This window comes from Cavia porcellus, unplaced genomic scaffold (genome assembly GCF_034190915.1).
Source record: "Cavia porcellus strain 051 isolate PalLab524CR breed Dunkin Hartley unplaced genomic scaffold, mCavPor4.1 scaffold_11, whole genome shotgun sequence".
NCBI classification, from domain to species: Eukaryota; Metazoa; Chordata; class Mammalia; order Rodentia; family Caviidae; genus Cavia; species Cavia porcellus.
The window spans coordinates 39,359,055-39,379,196 of NW_026947494.1; positions in this window are offsets into that span (position 1 = coordinate 39,359,055).

The following is a 20,142-nucleotide window of genomic DNA, read 5'->3' on the forward strand; positions in this document are numbered from 1 at the left end:
ACACTAATCATACTTTGGGTCCTCTGATGCTGTGAAGTCAATGAAAAGACCTTTTGAAGGCTGAGACAACCTACGTTCAGAACTTCCAGAGTAACAGAATATTAGTTTTTCAAGAGATCTTTGAAATTTTATCTGATAAGGACAAAACTTTTCCCAGAGAAAATAGGACAATTTCCTACAGTAAAGTAGCTCTGTTCAAAACCCTCTTTCTAAGCTATCTCTGGACAAGTGTGGTGGACACTTATAATTTCTGCATTCAGGAGGCTGAAGCAGGAAGACTGAGTGATAAGGCCAGCTACAAAGCAAGACTGCGGTCAGCTTGCAGCAGAACTAGATTGCTTCATCTCTCTTTCTTGCTCTCTGTGTCTCTGTCTTAATCTCTCTCTCTCTCTCTCTCTCTCTCTCTATATATATATATATATATTCTCTCTCTCTCTCTCTATTTATATATATGAATATATATATATTCATATTCTCTTGAGCCAGCATCCAGGAAGCCTTATGGCTCCTTATATTGATTAGGGCTGGTTAACAGAAGTTCCATTTCTTTGTTCAGTCCCTGAAAATGCCTGACACTGCCCAGTGCTCATGTATGATGCACCTCCGTAGATTCTAATGCAGTTTGCTCTCCGCTGCAGACTCCGGGAAGAAACTTGGCATTACCAAAGACTTGGCTCCTGCCAAGTCCAATTTCATCAGGGAGTAATAAAGAACAACAATACACATTTTTACTTTAATGTTCAAAGAACACTTCTGGATCATTGAATTTTGGGCAGCATTTCATCTGTGGGATGCAAATTATTCTAATTACAACAAATTTACCTCATAAAAAAGAACACCTGCTTTTTTAGGGAAACATCAGCTAAACAATAATGAACTGAATACAATTAAATTTTGCTTGCATTTAAAAGTAGTTAGGAAAGGATAAAAAACAAGCAACAAATTGTGTTTGCCACTAGAGAAAGCACTCAATGGTTAGGGAACTTTGTAGAAGGGAAAATGAAATTTTGTATCATGTGCATTTGTTACGGTGTGCTGTACTCAATAAATGACAGGGAAAACAGAAATGATAGACTATACAGCTTGATAAAACATTTCACTATAGACAGTTCCATAATAAATGTATCCTCATACCACATATAAGTAAAATTTCCAGATAAACAAACCTTACAGTTTCAAGATGCAGCATGTCTATTTCATTATTCATTCTATAAATGTCACTTTTATACAAGCCAGCTCCAGGCACTAGGCTGACCCTGGGCTGTAGCACAGAGCATGAGCCTTGCCTTTGGAGTTTTTATAAAGTTAGGGAGTGTTTATGGTTTAGATCTGCAGTGTCCTTCCTGCATAGGCTTCACATGTTCAGAGTTGGGACATTTGGAAGGTGATGGGATCATGGGGTGCTGAGTTCGGTAGTTAAGTGTGCTGGTCAGAAGAAGCAGGTCACTAGGGTGTGACCTAGAAGGTTCGTCTTCTTCTAGCACCTCCCTTCACGCTCTGCCTCCTGGATGCCATGCTGTGAGCAGCTTTCCTCCACCACACCCCTCCACCATGCCCTTCCTGCCTTGGAGCCAGCTGACTATGGACTAAACACGAGCCAAAATAAACCTCCCCTCTTTTTGTGGGCATTGGAACTTATGAAAAGTAACTAAGACAGATAGGGTCATTATTATTAAAAAAATCTCTTTTCTCCTCTTTAAATCAAGAGTAATCAATATACATTCATTTTATCTTGATTTGGTGTGAGCATCTCCTATTGAAGTCAAGTTAAATTTAATAAACTATAATTTAAACTTACAGTATATTTAAAATATAATCTATAAACTTATATTTTAGATTTTATCTCTTTCCCCCAAAAAACCTGCCAGATTCCATGGTACTGAGGGTATATAAATTTAGCAAATTTCTAGTATCTTTCACTTTTTTGCTTTTTAATGGTCTATAAGCGGTGAAACAAGATAAGAAAATTGTTAAAAATTGAACGATCAGCAAGTGAGACTCTGAAATGGGTCCTTATAAAGTACCTTGTCATTTGCAGGGACTCAGAGAAATTTCTTCAGTGGTTTAAAGGGAACTAAGAGTTCATACATGGGCTAAAGTCAGAATTCTCTCCAAATGGAACTGCTAATAGTGTTCATGGTATCCGTAGGAAAGAAAATTGGTAGTTGAGTCTCAAGCTACCACAATAAAACACCATAAACTTGGTGATTTTAGCAAGATAATTTATTCATAGTATCGGGTCCTGATCTAGATCCACAATCTCCCAAAAGAGTATACGGCGAAGGCTTAAATAAAATGAGACGAGTGGTATGATTTTAGGGCTCCAGGAGGATCAAACCCTTTAGCTGAGTTCCAGACTCCGAGGGCTAAGACAAAGACTTCTCTGGACCACCCATTTTTATTAGGTCCAACAACAAAGGGCAGGGAAACGGAGGAAAGTGCAGACAATGAGCAGAACCTTGGGAGTCACTTCAAGGACATCTCCAAGTAGTGAATCACGCCATTTTAGGAAAACTGTCTTATGAAGACATGGTAGAATTGAGACAGTAGGAGTAATTCCTGCAGCTTCACTCTATCAACTTAATTAATGTTTGAACCAAGTGTCCGCAGCTGTGACCTTATCATGCCCTTTGCAGTATCTCTGGTCTCACAGGCCACTACAGGCCTCAGCCAGGACCAGTGATTCATAGAGGGTCACTTACTATGAATCAGCTCCCATCTCCAGGCAAGGGGCCGAGGCCTAGGACAGACTTACAGATAAACAGAAAACCAATTGGTTAATTTTAAATCCTGCTCAGAACCACTTCATAGTGGTCTCCAACACACAGAAGTTCAAGATCAGAAAGAGGCACGCTGCTTTTCAGTAGTTGCTGGGTTCTCCTCCTGGCTTTGGACAGTCCATGTCCCATAGGGCAGAGAGCTGTGCAAGAACTTTCCTGTCCTGTCTTTCTGAGATGCTTATCCTGTCGAACCAGGCTCCACCTCACTAACCTCCACTAACCTCAGTGCCTCAGAGGCTGTCATCCTTAAACCCTACCACACTTGGGGTTAGGGCTTCAGCTTACAAAGATGGAGGAATACATTCAGCTCATAGGTAGTTTAGCTAAATTATCACAATGACTGGTAATAGTATTATGTTACATGATAATGTAATTCAAAATGGTGGCTTAGTTATCTGTCTACTTATAGTCAAACTCAAAAATGGTGTTTATTGTGGCGATGTCATAAAATAAAACATCAAAAAAGAAGATACAAAGTTATCATGGCCAATTTCTTTCAAACTAGGGAGTGTGGTTTTCCTTATAATTTTTTAATATGCCTCTGATGGATCTGGATTGCAGCTTGATGGTAGAGTGCATACTTAGCTTGAGTGAAGCCCTGGATTTAATCCCAGAAGTGCATGTGCACACATGCACACACTAGATGCTATGGCCAATAAATAAATACAGAAAGAACCTCTTCTATTATCAAACACATATATCTCTTTTAAGATCAAATTAAAAACTGTACTAACCTTTCATTGCAAGATTGGGTGAGGTGAATGAATGAGCAAAAGTCAGTGATCAAATTCATTTTTCAGTACAGTCTCCAAATAAAAAGGAGGCTGAGTTGCTAAGAAGCTTTTTCCTTTGATTTTCTTTCAAAGGGTATCATAGTAATTTTCAATGACTGTTTTTAATATAGTAGTCATAAAACTAATCAAGTGTAGTGGTGTTTAATCTGGAAATTCCTATTTTATCTAATGGTTTTGAAGGGGGATTTTGTACAGAGAATCAAACTCAGGACATTTTGCTTGCCAGGCAGGCACTGTGATCATGAGCTATATGCTCCACCTAGAAGCTGTTTACACAGACCAAAAGTCAACTTTATTGTCTTTTACTGGAATGACACAATAAATACAAAACATCTAAGCTTTTTCTTTATAGAAACTAAATATACATGATGAATATTTTCATTTGTATACTATGGTTCTGAATCTCTTCTTTCCAACATGAATATGACTTTTCAACAACACATAACTGAATCCCTTATCTACAATGTGTACTACACAAGCTAACACTTAACTTGCAGAACTTTTTTTTTCACAAATTTTTTTTTCACAATTTCACAAATTGGCCTGTGTAGTCCAGGCCAATTTACCACGAGCTATAGGTTGAGCTCAAACTTGTGATCCTCCTGCCTCAACCTCCTAAAAGCTGGGCTTACAGGCCCATACCACTACACTCAGCATAGAGGGCTTCTTAATCTTTAATATGCAAACAAATTACCTGAATATATTGCTAAATTATCCTTTCTGCGTTTCATATCTCATAGGTCTAGCTTGGAGCCCCAAATTATGCAATTCTAATAATGAAACTGATGTTATTGATTTGGAGCAGGTGAGGAATAAGCCTATAAATGTGAAAGCCACAGGGGTTTCTTCAAAAACTGATAAGATATAAGCTAATAAGATTACTACTCAGTTCTCCAGGGGTGGCTTTGAGTACTGATAACACATCAGATAAAATAAGTACCTGGTAGAAGACATTTTGAAAATGTTAAGAACCTGTTAATTGAAAAAGTACATGGTGTTGTCCACTGTAGTTGATCTCTTAAAATTTTTTATTTGTTTGTTTTCAGGTACCAGGAATTGAACTCAGGACTTTGCACTTGCCAGGCAGGCACTTATGAAGCTGAGTTATGTCCACTGCCCACACAGTGGATGATTTTATGTAACTGAACTCATCTAAGGCAGAGAATGTGAAGGACTCTTTAGGATAGGATGGGCATGTGCGTATGATTTTATCGACAATTTTTAATCCTAGCGATGTTGTGAAAGTTTATTTCAGAAGTAGCAATAAACTCATCAGCTACTTTCAATTATGATGATAACTAAAAGTAATACTTTTATCTGGTTAATTGAAGTTCTGAGGAATGAAGATGCTTCTGCAGTAATGAGAGTTGGCTTATGAAGGCATGAGGGAAATGGTGGACAGGATGAAAAAAGAAGAAAGCAAGAGATCAGCTTTTATTGAACATCTACTTGCAGGCACCATGTTTCGTGGGGCGCTGACTGCATTTCCGACCGTCTGGAAGGAGTTTAGAATGAAAGCAGGCCTGTCCACCTACATCCTGAGGCCTCTTCAGGAGATTCAAAGCTCTTCAGGGCAGCTGCCCCGCTGTGTCTGTAGGACTTCCTCCCCCTGAGCTCTGGCAGGTAGATTCTCGCTCTTCTCCCTCCTGGTTATTCCTTCTCTAGCCCACAACTTTCACAGCCCATCCTGCAGAGAACTCACTGGCGATGCCGCCCCGTGTTCTTTTCGACTGTCTTTGCTTCTTATTCTCAAAAGTCCACATTGAGAGTCGAACATCTTGAGTTAGCTGATCTTTCTCCTTACCTTCCTGCTCTACCTAATTCTTCTACAGCAATATAGATGCTTCTGCTTACCAAGGGAATGGGCAGGGGATTCAGACATGCAAGAGAGATGGACAGAGTTCAATATTTCAAGATGATTTCTCATGCCAAGAAATGGCCTGACTCAAGGTATGATTCCAGCTGAGTCCCAAATACTTATTATTCCTACTTTATTCAGTTGCCAAGGATTGCAAGCTATCTAGGAAAAAGCAATTAAATTAATAATGACTTTCACTTTTCCTTTTGTAAGACTTTAAAAGTAAAAAGTCATTATTTCGTCTTGCAAGAACAGTCCCCTGAAATGTTAAGAAATACAGTGAAGTAATTTCTACAACACCATCTTGAGCTACAAGGCCCTTAACCACAGTTTCCATTTTTAGCACACAGCTCCAACACTTCTCAGTTCTTATTTTTGGTTCAATTCATATTTTAACAACCTGAATATCACTCTTGTAGATTTTCCTCTCCACTTCTGCCGTTTCGAAATTTTCTTGGGTCCTTAACCCATTTTAACTGGGTCAGATTCTCTCACTTCTATCAAAGCACAACTTGCACTTGACTACTTTTTTAGTTTTAGGTGAACAGAATAGTTGAGCCTACCCAAACAAATTCATACATTGTTATGAATTAAAAACTGGTGGTCAACTTAACACCAGCTGAATTAAATCAGCATGGTGCTGAGTGTAGATGGCCCACCTGAGGAAAGTTGCCAGCATAACTAGAGACTTGAAGAAGAAAAGCAAGGTGTTGTGGGTTCTCTTAAATGTTGCTGTTTTGAGCCATTGGTTCTCCTGGAGGAGCTCATCCTGCTGGCTTCCTCAATAGGAGTTTGGCCATTATCATCAGAGGAGCTCGGGACCTTGTTGGTGAGAGTGGCTGTGGTTCATTTTGGGGAAGACATGTGCTATTTAATCTCCAGGAGAAAGTTGTCATACTGGCTTCCTAGCTTGCCCTCGACTATTCACATCATTGGAGGAGCCTGGGACCTCCTTGTCGCCGAGGATGACTGCAGTACTTTCCAGGGCAGCCCTGCTCCTTATTTGAATGTGATTTCTCAGATCCAGTGTAGAACCCTCAACCTATCAGCACAGCTCCTTCATCCCACTGGCATAAACTTCCTGGCTTCCACCACTGACCTTTGGGCCTTCTCAACACAAATCCACAAAAGAGACTGATGTGAGTCCTTCTTGTGGGCTCTAGACCTCCAGCTGGACTTGAGGGAGGCTTTGTCATGGGCTCTAGGTTTTCATCTGGACTCATGCAGGACATTGCTGTGGGATCCAGGCCCTTGGCTGGATATTCTAGGTCTTTAGTGTTGTGGACAGATTTTCTGTGCTTTTTGTGTTTAACTCTGGGTGACCATCATAAAATAATATTATAAATTCTGTGTTCTGATTCTCTTCACAACACCTGACTACAAAATGCATTAATAGTATCAATAATGTGCATCTGGTACACTCTGAAACTCTTTCTTACAAGTAGCATTTCATCAGTATGCTATGTGTTTTAAACCTACATTTTTAAAAAATTTAAAACATGGTATTGTATCACACCTGCTCTCCCCTTTGGAATTTCTCTGAAGTATATCTATTATGCTGGGCATGGTGGCAAGCATGTAATCCCAGCACTTGGGAGACTAATGCAGGAGGATCACTGCAAGTTCAAAGTCAGTCTGGGCTACATAGTAAGTTCAAGATCAGCCTGAATTACAGAAGACTGTCTCAAAATAAACAAATATATAATGTTTTCCTGGGATGATGATTCTCAACATTGGCTACACTTTGCAGTCACATGAGGGCTTTAAAAATATTGTTCCTAAGGTCCAATTAAATAAGGATATCTATACTGGGACCCATTTTAAATGTCAGGGTTTAAAACTGCTATTTTGATCATATAGTGCTTTGGCTTAGTTACTTTTCTTATTTTTGAGACAAAATACCCAACACCCAAAGTTAAAGGAGGAAAGGTTTATTTGACTCACGATTTGTAGAGGTTCAGTCCATAATCAGCAGGCTCTAAGGCATCATGGCATGGCAGAGGTATGTTGCAAGGTAGAGCCAATTCATGGCAAGAAAAGATAGCAAAAGCAAGCAAGCAAGAGACTTTGGCAGCTTCTTTCTTTGCCTTTTATACTCTTATCTAGCTACTGGGATTAGGGTGATGCCAAACCACTCAGTGGACTGATTTAGTGATCACACACCCTTAATCCCAGAGTCACACATTCTTGATCCAGCCACCTCTGAAAAAGCCCCACCTATGACTGCATGAGCCTCTGGGGGACATTGAGACACAAGCCATAACTTGCTTCAGGATTTAAAAAAATTTATTTTCTTTTCCCTAGAAAACAAATATTTTTAAAAACAGGGCATTGGTGTAGACAGAGGGAGCCCTAGCCAAGTCTAAAGGCCTGAAGACATAAGAATGGAAGACATAACTCAACCCAGGATATGTACTTTGTTTCTACTGGCGATATTTGCAGTCCTTATTTCAACTAAATCTCCTAAACTGCTAGGAAGTAACTCTTGCTCAAAATCAATTTTTTAGTTGATTGCAGATCAATTTCTCACACTTCTCCAGTCTGCATAGAAGGCCACAAGGGAAGACCAGTCAAGTACACCTTCAAATGTAGCTTCTTCCACTCTGTGGCTCAAATGCCTCCTGGGTTATTCAGGTCTCTACATACTTTTTTTATGTCACATTTAATACAAGTAAAGATGCTCCTTTAGATTCACTTAATAAAAGGGTCTAGAATTTCTAGCAAAAGGCCATCATGGCATAGCTAGAGTTGGGGACTGGGAACTTATTCCAATGCTGTTGGAATCCATCACCAATCAACCTATGCTTCAGCTTCCTATTAAGACAAAAGAACGTAGGGCCAAGCACCATACATGCCTCCAAGAATTTTGCACGGTGCATACCTCCAAGAATTTTGTGAAATGAGAAAACTTATGGCTAAGGACTTTGAAAACTATGAAGTACAACTCAAAAATTACTGGCATCACTGTGATTATGTGTGACTGATGAATTTGGCCCATATTCTTCTGTTTATTAGCAACTTTTGTGATAGAATAGAATACAGAAAAAAAAAAGAGGATTCTTCACAGTGTATGTAATGATATGGACCCAACAAAAACAAAGAAAAGATTTGTGATGATAATGAAAATTTGAAAGAGGGAGAAGGTGTTGTTTTGTTCCATAAATTTTATTTTATATACAATATATTAGTAACCTTCCTGCTTATTCCCCCCTTAGCAACCCGGTGTTTTTTAGGGCTGAGATGGCTGCCTTTCCATTTAAATTGAGTTCTCTAAACTCCAGAAGGAGCTTTATTTGCTTCCTAAGCCAAAATAAATTCAGTCTTTATCCTCATTATATTCTCCAGGGAAATTTCAATCGCCTCGGTACAATCCCAGGGGACCTGCAGCCTGAAATGCTGTTCAGCTGCTCTGGGGGATAAAGATCTCAAACTTCCCCTGAGATACTTCTATAAATGCTCTTTTCAGACATTTACACACAGAAAGTCTTTATTCTCAAAACAATTTTCAGAAAAGTGTTTTGTAAACAAATCATAAATATTAAAATTCCATATATGAGATTACTCACAGGTAAAAAAGATTACCTTGTATCAAACCAGGAGCAAATACATTTTATAAATATCTAAGAAATCTGTCAAAAAATGGGGAAATGATGAGAAAAGGAAAATGTGTTTAAAGTCATGAGAAAGAATTGGGTTTTTCCCTGGTGTTTATGAAATTGGCCAAATATAGTATTTTATTTTTATGATATCTTTGGATGAACAGTTATAATCAGTGAAAACTCTTCCTCTCTAAAGACAAAATAGCACTTTACTGTATATGTAGTTCACACCCAATAAATACTTATAATACTTCAAATACTTATTTGAAGAGTATGAAATTTTAATTTTCACAAATTAACTGTAACTTCATCAATCTCAATCAGATATGTTGGTACATAGCTATAATCTCAGTTTGTTGGGAGGCTGAGCCAGGAAAAACATAAATTTTGAAGCCAACCTGGGCAAAGTACTGAGACCCTAAAATCAAATAAGAAGATCTGGTGATGTGATTTGGTGGTGGAACATTTGTATAGCAGGTACCAGGCCCTGGGCTGAATCACTTGTTTAGAAAAAAAAATCATGCCGGGTGTGGTAGTGCACACCTGTAATTCCATCACTCAGGAGTTTGAGGCAGGAGGATCAGGGTGAGTTCAATGCCAGCCTGGGCTACACTGCAAAACCCTGTCTCAAAAAAGGAAAGGTCATCAATCTAAAGTCTAATGCCATACGTCATTCTTGACAGTCACTAATCAAATACCGGATAGCTTATTTTAAATTTATGAGTACCTTATAAAACTTAAGGTTTACATACTCATAGGTGAAATAAATCAAACATGTATGTGTAAACACCATGTTATCTCACTAATGTGTTTCTCTGAGCTCATTGAAAAGTTTGTGCTGGCACTGTTTAGACAACTGAATGCAGATGTCTTGTCCTCTGGGTAACTGATTTGGTGATGGCAATGTACATTATTGTTCCCTAATTGTTGTGCTTTGAAATTTTTTTTTCTTTTGACATAAAATGGATTTGGAAAAAAAACGAGATTTATTCACCTATGTCAGAAAAGTTTAACTAAGATATTTTCTTTCTACTTCTTGTTAGTGTTTGATCTTTATGGCAATTAAATAATATTTCTTCATGGTATGACTGTTTCAGGTAATTAAAATTTTTTTCTTTCAGGGGATGGTTGTGGTGCCTGCAACCCCAACACTCTGGAAGGCTGATGCTGGAGAAGTGAGAGTTCAAACCCAACCTGGGCAACCGTGACCTAGTGAGAGCCTGTCTCAGAATTAAAAATGAAAAGATCTGGGAATGTAGCTCAGTATATAGGTCTTGGGTTAAATTCCATACTGTAGTTAATAAGAAATCCTTTTATACATCAATTCATTGACTTTAATTACATTTTTTGAAGCTGAGATATAAATTAAATTAGAATAGATTTGTTGGACTTAATACATTATTTCTATACATACAAATCACAAATTAGTACATTATCTCTATACATATAAATCACAAATTAGCTGACAATATTGCTATTACTACAGCATCATTTTCAGACTGGGATTATCCAAATTTAGGCAAAGCCCCTAATTACTTTGTACTAGGTAATTAGATAAGAGTTAGAGCATTTCTTTATATCCTGCTTCTCATCTGTCTCCTCCCACCAATGGAAAACATGTTTGAAATGTTTTTTTTACAGTGTGATGTATAGATTTGCCTTCAGGATACTAACAAAGATCACAAATGCTAATAAACTCTAACAGATATATTTTCCATGACTGCACCTCTTTTGTTCACTGATTTAGTATAACTTTGTGACTTGGAGGATTAATGACAAAATGTTATCAAACAATTGCCATTGTTTTTCCTTCACTGCCTGCATTATTTTGCAACCTGCTAACAGTTCACATTTCAGGATCACTTGCCTAACAAACCTTGGACGCAATCTAAATGCTGATACTCAAGAAAGCTTGTGTCTCCCAGAGGCCAATTCTAGTTCTTTCCCTTTGTGTTCCGTAAGATGCTTTGTCAACACAATGAGTCCCCTCTCTCACATCCCAATTTCCTGCCGTTAGCTTTCTCCCCTTCTCTTGGGCAAACCCTCTGCCCTTACTAGGACTTTGATGTTGACTTTGCCCGGTGGTTATGTAAATGCTTTGGTGTGCCAGTTCTGCATTGTTCCAGTTCCAATTTCAGCAGCTCCTCAGAGCTGCTCATCCACCGTCTTCCTGTTTCTTTCTCACACAGCAGAATCATGCCTGCTACTTGTCAGTGTGTGTTCATTTTCCAGTCAGTCCCCAGGAGGGAAGGGGATGGGAAGGGAGCTTGGAGCAGAGAGGAGGACGAGGCAGGGTTGTCAGGAGGAGGCCAGGGCTGGTGGCCTGGAGACAGACGTTCAAGACAGAGCTGGAGAATTAATTGCTCCCTCTGAGCCCACTACCAGGTGTGCCCCTTCCCAAAGCCTTTCAAGACTGAGAGACAGTGTGATTTTAGGGGGGAACTGGAAAACTTGTAACTGCAACTCATCTGGTCTGGTGGACAGCTGTGAAAAGAGGAGAGCCAAGAAACAACGTGCTCAGTGCTCCCTCCCGCACCCCACTGTTCCTCTCCTCCACCCACGGCCTGGCTGCAGCTCCCCAGTGCCCCACGCAGAGTGAGCGACTGTTACAGTCTGCGTCCTGTGTCTTCATCGAGCGTCTCCCCTGGACTGAAGCTCGAAATCAAACTCTGCAAACAGCCTTCTACTGCGTGCTTCTCATTACCAAGTGATGTCTTGAGAGCACAGTGGTGGATAACACAGGAACCGAGTGGCACTATCTTTTTCTGTTGGATCGTCAGAGTAAAAGTTGGTTATCAACCAACTAGGGCTTGCATAAACAGAAGTAAAAAAAAAAAAAAGCTGGCTCTACCGATGTAAAAAGTGAAAACACTGTCTGAAATTCAAAGGCTGCAGCAGGAAAAGACAACCTTGCTGTTAGTCAGCCTAGGAGGACAGAAACGGGACACCAAGATCTTTCGGCTACTGTAAAATGTCACATCCCCCCTCCTGGTGTGACCACTGCCCTACTCTCCCTGGTGCCCAGGGCCTGGTTTACTCTATCTGTTTATTACTGAGGGTTGCCAGTTGCTAACCAGCCCTCCCCTCGTGACAGTACCCTGTCTGTAGTTAATCCCTGTGTCTCCCAATGGTGCTGGAAAGGCCCCAACCGATCCAGAATTGGTCTCCCATCTCCGAGAGCTTCCTAGCAGAAACCAGAACCTTACCAAGGAGAGCTCCCTTTCCTGTAGAGTGTACCGGTTGCCCTTCCTTGTTTGCAAACCAACAGATCTGATTTTATTAAGATATAAATTTTAACTTGGTAGCCTTTGGCTTATTGCATTTTGATAAATGCTAAGAGAACCTGGGGAATTTTAACGATTTTGCAGAACATTTGGAGTTTTTAAATGAGTGTCTGAACTGGGTGTGGTGGTACACGCCTATAATCCTAGCATTTGGGAGGCTGAGGCAGGAGGATCACTGGAAGTTTGAGGCCAGCCTGGGCTACACAGCAAGTTCAAAGCCAGTTTGAACCACATAGTGAGGCCCTGTCTCAAAAATAAACAAACAAACAAATAAATAAATAAGGTTTTCCAAATGTCAGAAGTTTTCCTATAGTATAAAAATTATCAGAAGTGTTTTTCTAAAGAGTCACAATCCTGTCAAGCATGGTGGCATACACCTGTAATTTTAGGACTTGGGAAACCGAGGAAGGAAGATAATTGTATGTCTGAGACCAATCTGGCCTCACAGTGAGTTCAAAGCCAGCCTCCATTATGTAGCAAGACCCTGCTCATGACACAGGAAGCGTGGGACATAACTTGCGTATGAATTAGCTTGAGCTAGCAGTGCCACATCACATCCGTATCTTCCCGGTACTAAGAACTGAACTAGGGCTGCGTCTGTGCTAGGCAGGCGCTCTCCCCCTGTACCACACGCCCAGCCCTGAGCACATATTTTAATATAACATGTTATGCACTAAAAATATGATTTTTTACTTGTCAATTAAAAATAAATGAAGGCAACTTTTCCAAATTACTTGACAATTTGGCCAAGAAAGATTAAATCATCACTTTGCATTTAGGTTTTTACTAGTTGAACTAACCCCAGGGTTTCTCGTCACTACAAGGCCTGGACATCTTTGGCAAACAAGAGGAGGAGCAGGTACTGCTCTTCAGGCAGACCTAGGCTGTGTGTTACTCCAGATGGGCGCCCCAGGGAGAGCCTGCTTCCCAGCATCTCTGTGCTACTCCATAACTTGTTTCTGAATATTTTGTTTACTTGTTCTTGAGACAGGGTCTTACTATGTAGTTCAGGCTGGCTTTGACCACACTATGGAGCCCAGGCTGGCCTCAAACTTCCAGTAATCCTCCTGCCTCAGCCTCCAAGGTATTGGGGTCCCAGGCATGTACCACCATGCTCAGCTATTTGTATATATTTCTACTTTAGTTTTTCATGCATTGAAACTTTAAAATACATTTTATATCTGGTAGGAAAATCTCTTTCCATCACCCTCCCTTATATCAAAACAATATAAATTATTTATCTTATTCATTCTATTAGGTATATTTTGGCAAGAGTTGGATTTAGTTTTTAATTATAATTAAAATATCCCCCATTTTAAATTTAGTGAAAGTGACACTAAACCTCTACATTATTTCTGAAACAATTTCACATACACTCTCAGGACATAGACTGTTTCTTCAATTTATTTTAGTGTTATTTTAATCCTTGGTAAAGTTTATTACTATATTTTAAGAAAAATAATATTCATGGGTTGGTCATATGGTTTAGTGATAGAGTGCTTACCTAGTATGCATGAAGTCCTGGGTTCCTAGTACCACAAAATAATAAAATAATACTCAAAACAAAATTTTGAATAGTACAAAAAAGCATTATTTGTAAGAGGCCATGTTGTGATTTATTTATATCCTACTTTCTAAAATTCACATACATTCTTCACATTTTTAAACAAGCTAATTTTCAAGAATTTGATTCAATTATTATTAATTGTATCAGTGCTTGTAATTTCCCTTACATTTTTAAAGTGATCCCAGCCTCTTTAAAAGTTCCCTTGGTGGGGAGTGGGGCAGCATGCTGCATTAACATCAGCTGTGCTAAGTGGTAGATGTTAGAAAGAAAATGAGATTTCACAATGGACCTGATGGTCTGAAATTTGAGGGACGGGAGGACCTGTCCTTAAGTCAGGAGAACAGCTACTGTCTTGTTCTGCCCCCTCAAAAAAAGAACAATTAGAAATCTGAGCTTCCCTTTACCCTTTTACTGAGCTTAATCTAGGAAACAAAGGTTTAGAAACCAAACACCAATGCATTCTCAACTCTATTTATCCTGAAAGGAAAAGAATTGTTCAAAAAGCTACTCAGGCACCTCTGAGTATCTAATGAAAAGCAGCAACAGTTAGTCACAGTGATGTCTGAAGCCACGGCTCAGAGAAAAATTGCCAAGCAGGAGTTCATGCACCTTTCTCCTGCTGCTCTAACTCTAATTTAAATTACTTTCAAAAACTAGGGAGTTACAGGAATAAGAAACGGGTGGGAGAGCCATTGGTGACCATGTGACTCAGGAAGAGACCCAAGAAGTCCTTCCTGCGAGCCAGTGGCATTCATGGGCCAGAACAATCACTTCTTGTGAACTAGAGGCAGGCATGTGACCCAGGAAGAGAATCCAGCAGAGCCTTCCCCTTCCTGTGAGCCAGAGGCAGTCGTGGCCAGGCCAAGGCTTTCCTACGCACCAGCAGTAACCATGCAACCTAGAAAGAGAACCAGAAGAAGCCAGCTCCTTCCTGTGAGCCAACCAAAGAGCAGGCTGGGAGACAAGAAGTGCCCAGCCCCAGTCCTCCCCCCAAAGCAACCAGCTCATTCAGAGAAACACAGGCTGAGGTGATAGCTACTGAAGTAAAAAAACAATTGAATGCCTGCATTGTGTGATTGACTTTGCAGGTCTAAAGCCAGTAGTCTGAGCCTCTATTTAGAGGTTAACAATACGCAACATAGCAATGTATGGGGGATCTCTTTCTGAAGGTAGTAGCTATTGTTTATTCCCTATTATCTTGCTTTGAAGTCCTCTATCACTTTCACTGTTAGGTTTTGATTGGCTTTATTTTTTTAAATTTTGTTTTGTTTTATTCTCTTTAAAATAATAGTAATAAAAAAGAAACAAGTGGGAAAATGTTTAAGAATGATAAGAAATAATGGTAAATAAAACAGCCTGAACAACAAATCCTCTTTCTGGGATCCTCAGGGCAGGGCTATAACATTATCTTGTCTAACAATGCTCTTTTTCCTCTCCTGTATGTCCTTTTTTCTTTTTCTTTTTTATCGGTACCGGGGATCGAACTCACAACCACACATTTGCAAGGCAGGCGCTTATGCCACTGAGCTAAATCCCCAGCCCCTTCCTATATGTCCTTTTAACCCACATTGCTTTATTTTCACTACCTTTTGTTTCTGAAAGAGTTTTGCCCTAGAATTAATTACTGTACGGTTATGGCGGTGGTCTAACCTGGCAGAAGGCCAAAATGGGAACGCCTACCACTGCCTGCTTCTTCCTCAGCCTTAATTGCGCCTCTTCTTTCTGTTTGCAAAGAAAACTCCAATCAGCTCCTGGCGCATCATCAGTGCCCGCCCTAAGCACGCCCCTGCCCAAAGGTTACGCATGTTCCATAGCAACATTCCAGGGGAAGGAGACAGCCCAGCCCCCGGGTCGTGCGCTGCTTTCCAGGTTCTCACCTCAATAAACCTGCTTGTTTTGTACTTTTACTTCTCTACTGGGCCAGAAAGCTCTTTCAGGTTTTCTCTATCTTTTTTATTACTCAGTTGTATTCTATGATTTTGAAAACTGACTGTTTTAACAGCTTTTAACTAATTTTTTTCCTTTTATCAGTTTATTATTCTCCAGAATTTTCGAAGTTGAAAAGGATCAGTGGTTTTTTCTCTCATATTATCTTTCTTTTATATATGACATATGAGTTGTAAAAGCAAACTATGGTGATCTATGATAATTAGGCCTCATTTTTATAAAAATATTATACATATTTAGAGTTTATATTACAAGCTACCTATTTAATTACAAATTTGCATGAAATATACTTGGGTGAGGGAACAGAATAAGTCAAATGACACAATGTCAGATCCACAATGTGGGACATTCTTATCCTGCTGAGCTAAACCCCTGGCAATGTGGGAAATTCTTCAACAATAAATGTCATGCAAGCAGCGGACAGAGAAATAATCAGACTTAAGGCAAGTCCTTGTTACCTTATTTTGGGAAAAAGCATGTTAAAAATGTTTTTGAGTCAATCAAGGCAATTACACTGAGGGATATTTGTTAACTTTATTAGGGCTGATTATAGCATTATGATTCTTCTTTCTGATGCTAAGAATGGCATCCACAGGCACACACAGGCACTCTACCACTGAGCTATACCGTCCAGGCCCTGTTATGTATTCTTAGAGATACACACTGAACCCACAGACATATACCCCTGAGCTACATCTGCAATCTTTTTTACTCTTCAAGATGGGCTCTCAGCTATTCCCAGAATGATCTTGAAGTTGTTATCCTCCTGCCTCAACTTCCTTCATAGGTGGAATTAAATTTATATTATGTCACAACCTCCATCTTTGAAATACTTTCTGGTAAATATTGTGACAAAAGGAATTTGGCTTTGGTTTTGGCAAAACTATGTAAGGTAGGAAGGGTGATAGTTAATAAGACTGACATAGTGTCCATAACAATTTAACTGGATGGATGACAGGCATACAGAGGTTCATTATTTCCTCTGTATATTTGTGAATGTTTCAGATTCCTTATAGGAAAGGTGGTGAGCTTCTCAGTGACTTATCCTTCTTTTTCAGTATTTTTATATTTTTTACTATAATGCATAAGTATTAGCTATGTAACAAAGAATTTTTTTGAATACTTTAAACACCACCCAATATTTTAAATGTACTCTCATTTTTAGCAGCATTTTGCTCATCCTGCACGAGCTCCTGCCAGTCTTCCAGATTTTGAGAGATGAATTTTGACATTATCAGGAAAGGTGCCATCTTCCATCACAAGGTAGCTTTGAGGTTCAACCGAGATCACATTTCAGGAAATTCAATGTGGTCATCATAGTGTTACCCAAATATATCTTACTTATTATTGGCTTACTTACTGCTTTTTCTATGGTTTCCTCTTTTTTTTAATTAACAACCCATACTGTTAGAATATACAAATATATAGACTTCCATGTTTTATTCTTTCGTATAGGTTATTATTATTTGACTTCAGAAATAATTTAATAACTAAATAATAACTTCTAAATAATAACTTCTGACTCTATTTTCTTTTCTCTGAGATACCTCTAAAATATTCTCTGAAAAACTGCTACATCAGAAGAATTTTCCACGGAAAACCCCTATGTTTCTTGTGTGCACTCCTTAGAAACCCTTCTGTCCAGGTTTTAAGAGAGAGCACCAGTTTCTCAGGCAGCAAATGAGAAATGCTGAGATAGTAAGAATAACAGTAATGATGATGATAATAAGCCAGTCACGGTGGCACATTCCAGAATCAGGGAGACCGAAGCAGGAGAATTCCAAGTAGAGTCCACGCTGGGCTGCGTAATGACTGAAGCATGACTCTTACCTCTAAATAAAACCACAGAGGACTGGGGCTGTAACTCTGTGCAAAGGGCTTGGATTCAATCCCCCGCACAGGAAAAGTTGATAAATTTACCCCTGTCCTCCCTTCAATTCCTCTCTTTTAGCTGCTTGCTCTCATCTGGGACCCATGCTATTGTCCTGCTCCCCTGTTCGTGGGACTATCAGGCCTGCGATCATTTCCCTGGGCCTCGTAATCCTATTTCTCCCATCACTTTCTTCTATTAATTTACCTGTGTACCTGTGCCATTTTATTCTAACTTTCCACTGCTTTCCACTACTGGACTTATACAAATATTTCTCTCCTTAAAAAAAAAAGAACCATCACTTGGTTGCTCGCTTCTTTATGATCATTGTCTTATCTGCAACCACACGGTTTGTACCTCTGCCACCTCCATCATCAGAAATCCATTTTTTTTCCTCTTTAATTTCTGGAACCTCTGTCACTGCTCTACACAGTCTTTTGTGTTTTATGTTTTTACCTGTCACTTGGGCAGAAGTAGCCAATTTCGTTTTTCAATTTTCAATTTCATTTCTTTGGTTTAAACTGGCCTCATTGGGTCTCTCTTGCTTTTGTTACCACCAGGGCCTTGAAATTCACAGAGTCCTCCAGGGATTCTTGGAACTATAAATCCAACGCCTTCGTGTTAATGGCGAGAAACCAGAAAGAAGCCCATGTTTCTTGATTTCTGAAACTCTTTTTAGGACCCTTCAGTGCATTATACATTTTAAAAGTGATATTTTATATTTGCATAACCCAATTACTTCTGCAGTGGGCATTCATAATGACCTGAACATCTGTCTGTAGTTTTTGTTCTTTTCTAATTTTGCAGTAGGGAGTGGAACCCTAAGTGTTCCGCATGCTTGCTAAGTGCTCTTGCATGGAGCCACGCCACAGCCTTTTCTAGTTTAAAGACTGTTTCTACCCACTAGCTCTTAACCATAGCAGCACGGCCTTGAGAAATTTCTGACTTGTGATTGCACTTGCTTGCCTCAGTGTTTGGGTGACAGTGTATAGGATCCTGTACTGTTTTTTCTAATGCTTATTTCCTCACTCTCTACATAACAGATTTTGTTACATGCACTAGTGTAATACTAATATTTGCCTCCAGTCCTCCATAGAAGTTTTAAAATGTGTGTGGGTTTTTTTTTTTTTTTTCTTTTTGAGTCAGGGTCTTGCTATGCAATTCAGGCTGGCTTTGGGTTCATTTTGTAACCCAGGCTGGTCTTGAATTTGCAATGACTCTCCTGCCTCAGCCTCCCAAGTGCTGGGATTAAAGGAGTGTGCCACCATGCCTAGCTTGATGTGTATCTTTTTAAAAGAGTAGCGTAAGAAGCAGCAAGTTGGGATGAAAGGAGAGTAGATGAATAAAGCAAAAGTATGCTTTTTGCTAAATAAACTCACCAAGAAAATCTTGAAAAGAATTATGGCAATGATCTGGATTAACGAGGTACATTTCAACAAGAAAAGCAAAATAACCAAGATAACCTAAGATACAATTTCACTTTACCCTTCTGTAATGCTTTAGTGTTTGTTAAACCTTCTTACACACTTTTCTTCTCCTCCTGAAGTTAGTTTTGGCATTTTCTTCCAAAAATGAAGAATTTTTTGTTTACTAAAAATACAGTACATGTCAAAAGGGAGGATTTCAGATGGGATGTCACATACCCACAATCCCAGCACTTGGGAGGCTGAGACAGGAGGATCACTGCAAGTTCGAGGCCAGCCTGGGCTATGTAGTGAGTTCAAAATCAGCCTGAAGGGCTAGGAATTTAGTTCAGTGGCATGAGCGCCTGCCTGGCAAGTGTGAGGTTGTGAGTTCGATCCCCAGTACCAAAACAAACAAACAAACAAACAAACAGACTTCCTGTTGATAGTAAAAACCAGCCTGAATTACAAAGCAAGACCCAGTCTCAAAAACAGAAACAAAACAAAAATAAAAGAGTACAGGAATCACTTTGGTGCCATGATAGTTGAACTTTCCAGATGTGCTTTTTCGGCCTTCGAAGTGAGTACAGCAGAAGCAGCGTTTTCCGCTGGGTATCCTTAGCGTCTGCGGGGGCTCAGAGTGTGCAGATCCCAAAGAAATGTGAGCTCTGGGTGGGATGTGCAAGCCTACCCACTTTCCACGCTTACTCACAGAGCTCAACTTCCTCCGTGCTTTCTAATTTACCTGTCCAGTTGACGCCCAGCCCACCTAGACCACATTATCTTCAACTTACTCAATTCAGTCCCATAGGAAACAGAACTCAGGAAACTTTACAGATGAGGTGATCAAGCAAAAGGGCCAGTAAGCCACTTGCCCCAAATCACTAATAACGAGGAGACAAATTCCGAATTCGGACTCAAATCTCTGCCTGAGAGTTTAGTGCTCTTTTCGTTTAAGCGATACTGCTTCATAAAAGTAGGGTAACAGGAATAGTAAAAATTTCCAAAGAGCAGTGTAATTGGTAAGATAATACGGAAAC